Genomic DNA, 6,210 nt, shown 5'->3' on the forward strand with positions numbered 1-6,210 from the left:
TACTTCACAGAACTAGAGAAAAGAATCCAAAAATTCATTTGGAACCATAAGAAACCTAGAATAGCTAAAACAATTCTAAGCAACAGAGACATGGCTGGGGGTATCACAATTCCCAACTTGAAACTATGCTACAAAGCTACTGTGATAAAATCAGCATCATACTGGCAAAGAAACAGACTTGAGGATCAGTGGAATAGATTAGAAGATGCAGAAACAACTCCAGACATGCTCAAGCACCTCATCTTTGACAGAGCAGCCAACCACCTTCATTGGAGGAAAGATAGCCTATTTAATAAATGGTGTTGGAAAAACTGGATTTCAATCTGCCAAAGATTGAAACTAGATCCATACCTATCACCATACACTAAACTAAGATCAAAGTGGATTAAAGATATAAATATTAAGACAGAAACACTAAATTTTCTGGAATATAAATTAGGTAGAACTCTTGAAGACATTGGCATAGGAAAAGACTTCATGAAGAAAATCTCAGCAGCAGGGGAACCAGCAGGAAGAATTAACATCTGGGATCTCATCTTATTAAAAAGCTTCTGCACTGCAACTGTAACCACCAACAGAGTTAACAGACAACCTACAATATGGGAAAAATTTTTAGCAGCTGTACCTCAGACAAAGGACTACTCTCTAGAATATATAAAGAATTGAAAAAAATCAGACCCCCCCCAATTCAAAGACCCAATTCAGAAATGGGCAACTGAAATGAACAGACATTTCTCAGACAAGGAAGTAAAAAGCAGCAAACAAATATATGAAAAAATGTTCAACATGACTCATCATTCGAGTGATGCAGATGAAAACAACACTGAGATTCCACCTCACCCCAGAAAGAATGGCTGCTATCAAGAAATCAACAAATAAATGCTGGTGGGGTTGTGGGGAGAAAGGAACCCTTCTCTATTGCTGGTGGGAGTGAAGACTTGTGCAGTCCACTGTGGAAGTCAGTATGGAGATACCTCAAAGAACTAGGACTAGAGGTCCCATTTGACCCAGCTATTCCCCTACTGGGTATCTTCCCCAAAGAATTAAAAGAATCATACCACAGTGATATATGTGTTCCCACATTCATAGTGGCACAGTTTGTAATAGCTAAAGCTTGGAAGCAGCCCAAGTGCCTATCAACTGGAAACTGGATAAAGAAAATGTGGGTTTTTTAATAAAATGGAGTACTACTCAGCCACAAAGAACAAAAAACTAGAGTCCTTTATAGCTAAATGGATGCATATCGAGGCCATACACTTAGGTGAAATAAATAAGACACACGTGTAAATACTGAATAGTTTCACTAGTGTGAGAAACTGATAGTGTAAACAAGGATTAAAATGATTAAAATGAGTAATTGATAATTTGAAATAGGAAAAAAGTCCAAAGATGAAGGAGTGAAGGGAGGGGAAAGGGAAAGGAAAAGAGGGAAAGGAAAAACTATGAGAAAAGAAAAAAAATGGAAATCTATGTAAATAGGGAAGGGCAGAGGGGGTGAAGGGTGCACAGGTAATGGCGAAAAAAAATAAGAACAAAGATATATCATGTACAGGTACAAACACTCAGTAATAAATGTCAGTGAATTGTATATCTAAAATATACCAATAAAAGAACTAAAAAAAAAAAAGGAACTTTAAAGATAAACCTAAGTTACCAGAAAACTACACAGATGAAACATGGCAGAAACTGAAAGAAGCAGTGGAAGTTATTCAGAATAGTACTGCACTTAAGTACAATTTAGAAGAGCTCCACCAGGGTGTAGAAAATCCCTGTTCTTGTCAACTGAGACAGATTTGTGAAGATCACATCAAAGCACATATTCACTAATTCAGAGAGGATTCATTGGATTGTGTTCTTTTTCTAAAGAAGATCGATTGATGCTGGTAAAACCTTTGTAGGCAAATGATGATGATCAGGAGCATTTTTTTGTTTCTTGATAGAACTTACGTTATTCAGAATTCAATACTACCCCCCATTTGGGACATGGGACTTGAGTTATTTAAGGCTCATATTATAAGTGATCAGAAAGTCCAGAATAAGAATTGATGGCATCTTTCTCTTGATTGAGAGGGAAAGCAATGGTGAAGCAATTGATAGAAATTTACTTTGAAGTATTTTAAGCATGCTTTCTGACTTCCAAATTTATCAAGATTCCTTTGAACAACAATTTTTGGAAGAAACTAACTGGCTCTATGCAGCTGAAGGTCAAAAGTTAATGCAAGAAAGTGAGGTTCCTGAATGTCTTCATCATGTTAACGAAAGTCTAGATAAAGCAGACAGACTTATTACTTACTTAGATCAGACTACCCAGAAATCATTAATTGCTACTGTAGAAAAACAATTTCTAGGTGAACATTTAATAGCAATTCTTCAAAAAGGCTTAAATAACCTCCTTGATGAGAACCGGATTCAAGATTTATCTCTCCTGTATCAGCTTTTCAGCAGAATTCAAGGTGGAGTTCAGGTTCTCTTGCAACAGTGGATTGAATACATAAAGGCATTTGGGAGCACTATTGTCATTAATCCCCAAAAAGTTAAGACTATGGTTCAAGAATTGCGGGATTTTAAAGATAAAGTTGACCATATAATTGATATCTGCTTTCTGAAGCATGAAAAATTTATCAATGCTATGAAAGAAGCATTTGAAACATTCATTAACAAAAGAGCAAATAAACCTGCTGAACTTATAGCTAAGTATGTAGATTCAAAACTTTGTGCAGGCAACAAAGAAGCTACAGATGAAGAACTTGAGAAAATGTTGGAAAAAATTATGATCATAGTTAAGATTTATCTATGGCAAGGATGTTTTTGAGACCTTCTATAAGAAAGATTTAGCCAAGCCCCTGTTAGTTGAGAAGAGTGCATCTGTGGATGCTGAAAAATCAGTGCTGTCCAATCTTAAACATGGGGAGCTGCTTTCACCAGCAAACTTGAAGGAGTGTTTAAAGACATGGAAATTTCTAAAGGCATCATGATTCAGTTCAAACAGTATATGCAGAATCAGAACATACCTGGGAATATTGAATTAACTGTGACTATCCTGACAATGGGTTATTGACCAACATACATACCTATGGAAGTTCATTTGCCACCAGAGATGTTAAAACTTCAGGAAATTTTCAAGGCAGTTCATCTAGGCAAACATAGTGGCAGGAAACTTCAGTGGCAATCAACCCTAAGACACTATGTGCTACAAGCAGAATTTAAAGAGGTAAAAAAGAACTCTAGGTCTCTCTCTTTCAAACACTGGTGCTGCTAATATTTAGTGAGGGAGAGGAGTTCAGTTTAGAAGAGATCAAGCAAGCTACTGGACTAGAGGATGGAGAGTTAAGGAGAATGTTGCAGTGATTAGCCTGTGGCACAGCTAGAGTTCTGGCACAAAATCCAAAGGGCAAAGATTTTGAAGATGGTGATGAATTAATTTGTAATGATGATTTCAAACACAAACTTTTCAGGGTAAAGATCAACCAAATCCAGATGAAAGAAACTGTTGAAGAGCAAGCAAACACTACAGAAAGAGTATTTCAAGATAAACAGTATCAAACTGATACTGCAATTGTTTGAATTATTAAAATGAGAAAGACAGCCACAGTCTCCTTGTTTCAGAATTATATAACCAGTTAAAATTACACGTAAAGCCTGCTGATCTTAAGAAAAGAATAGAATCCTTAATTGACTGGGACTACATGGAAAAAGATAAAGAAAATCCAAACCAATATAATTACATGGCATAGAATGATGGCCTTGCAGCATTTGGTATCATATGCAGTAGCCAGTGGATAAACTAACCTATTGATTCTGTATTATTTGACTTCTTTTTTACTACCAATGACCAGATGAAGCAGTATAATGGAAATAGTCGAGTGGACTTTTTCTCAGGGGTTAACATGCCCATTTTAAAGAGCAATACTTACCCTTAAGGAGAATGTTGTCAAACTCTTTGCATGTTATTTCGTATGATGTGCAGAAACTCTTAAAAATGCACCAGTCTTCATGATTCCACTTTGGAACTGGGGAGGAGGGGAGTTCTTATACACCATTACTTATGAAACAGAAAATTTATTTGTTTAAAGTGTCATTTGAAGATACTTAAAACTGCATGCAAACTTTATTTACTGTACAGAGTTCTGGATGTATTTATCAAATAGAAAAACCACCCTGGACTTGGTTGTTCACCTGTTTTGTGATTTTCCTTTGGAAGAAAAATGAGTTGTCATAGCTTACTGAAAGGGATGATTTTTAAAAAATTAATTGGAACAAGTTTTCAATTAGGGTAACAGTTGCTGTATAATATCTTATATATTCACATCCTAAAATTTTCCATTTGTGATAATGGAATGTGTGTATATGGGTTAGCCCCAAGTTTACTGTGCAGATTAACAGGTACTTATAAAATTAGCTAAAATAGAAAACTTGCTGATCATTTGTGCTAAGCATTGTACATGGTAAGAGAAAATCCAACTCTTCATATTAAATACTAACACAGTGTGATAATTGCAAGAGAGACTAAAATCAACATGTTTTTAAAATTATTACAGGAGCTGGCCATTCCACCACTCCTAGGACAGAGGAGGTGAGCCAATCCTAGCACCCGGGAGGAGGCTCCCTGCCGCCATTCCACCACTCCTAGGGCAGAGGAAGTGAGCCACATGGGGACCAGCAGCAGCCCCTCAATCTGTGGAAATGAGAAGACACATAAACAAACCTCAAAAACAGACTTCCAGGTCACCAACAGCAATCCCAAAGGGAAACGAGATGGAAAAATCTGATACTCAAACACTTGGACTCCCTGAACTGGCAACAAAAGAGGATCTGGAAAAAATGAAATGAGAAAGAATTTCTCAGATAACAGCAAAGATTGTGCCCATAGTGTAAGACATGATTAATAAATCTAGAGAGGACAGAGATTAAAAAAAATAGAGGAGCTGAGGAACATGATGGAATCCCAGCATAGGAAACAAATGGAATCCATAAAACAGATGCAAACAGATTTCCAGGAGATTAAAAACTCCATTGAAAGTCTACTCAGCAGAATGAACAAATGTGAGAACAGAATTTCAGATATAGAAGATAAGATTGCAATTGGTGACCAGGAAAAGAAAAATTGCTTGAAAGTTGTAAGGGACCATGAGAAAGCAATCCAGCAGCTGCTAGATGATGCAAAGAAGAATAACATAAGACTGATTGGAGTCAATGAAGAAACAGGAGAGAGTGCAGATGACATAAAAACTGTTCACAGAAGTGATGGCAGAAAACTTCCCAAGCAGGGGAAAAGAACTTGACATATAGATAAGTGAGGCATTTAGGACTCTAACTAGCCTTAATCAAAAAAAATCTACACATAGCCATATAATAGTTAGGATTCTGGAAACCCAACAGAAGAACAAAATTCTACAAGCAGTGAGAGAAAAGAAACAAATCACATAAAAGGAAAGACCATCAAAATCACAGCAGACTTCTCAATGCAAACCCTCAAGGCAAAAAGAGCTTGGAGTGATGTTTTTCAAGCCCTAAAGGAAAACAGCCTCCAACCCAGATTGATGTACCCTGCAAAACTATCTTTCAAAATTGATGGAGAAATAAGATACTTTCGTGATAAAGAGAACCTTAGAGACTTCATGAATACCAAACCAGCATTCCAAAAAATTTTAGACAATATCCTAGGAAAAGACAATGAGGATCACAACCCCAGGAAGCCCAGCAGAATGAATCCATTGGGCGTGACAAATTAAATGCAAAGGGGGAGAATCCAACAAAAAGAAAAAGTCATGATAAAGCTTTTAAAACTTTTAATTTTAATTATACACTTTTAATTATATACTAATCTCCCTAATGAGTGTATAATTCAATCTTGTTATTGTACTGATTAGTATTTTTCTGATTCTAGTGTTGCATACCTTTCCTTGTGCTGTATTGGCTATTTATCATCTTATGTCTACTTTTTAATTGGGTTGTCTATTAATGAGGTGTAAGAGTTCTTTATATATTCTGGTCATAGGTTATATGCATTGTAAATATGGTCTGTTTAAGGACTACTTTTCATTTTAATGATGTCATTTAAAGTTCTAAAGTTTGATGGAATCTCATTTATCAATTTTTTTCTTTTATACATCATGTTTTTTGTATCCTAGGAAGTTCTTGCCTACCCTGAATTCATTAACTTTTTCCCTTTTAATTTCATCTTAAAGTTTTATAGTTTTAGTCTTTCAT

At 35.9% G+C, this 6,210-nt stretch overlaps 1 pseudogene; it reads left to right on the forward strand.

The window, feature by feature from the left end:
- Positions 1 to 1,902: 1,902 nt before the first annotated feature.
- On the forward strand, positions 1,903 to 3,734 carry LOC101724748 (cullin-4B pseudogene; annotated as a pseudogene).
- Positions 3,735 to 6,210: the final 2,476 nt, after the last annotated feature.

The sequence above is a fragment of the Heterocephalus glaber genome, unplaced genomic scaffold, assembly GCF_053883595.1.
Source record: "Heterocephalus glaber isolate CG9 unplaced genomic scaffold, H.glaber_assembly_v1.0 deba00000901, whole genome shotgun sequence".
Lineage (NCBI taxonomy): Eukaryota > Metazoa > Chordata > Mammalia > Rodentia > Bathyergidae > Heterocephalus > Heterocephalus glaber.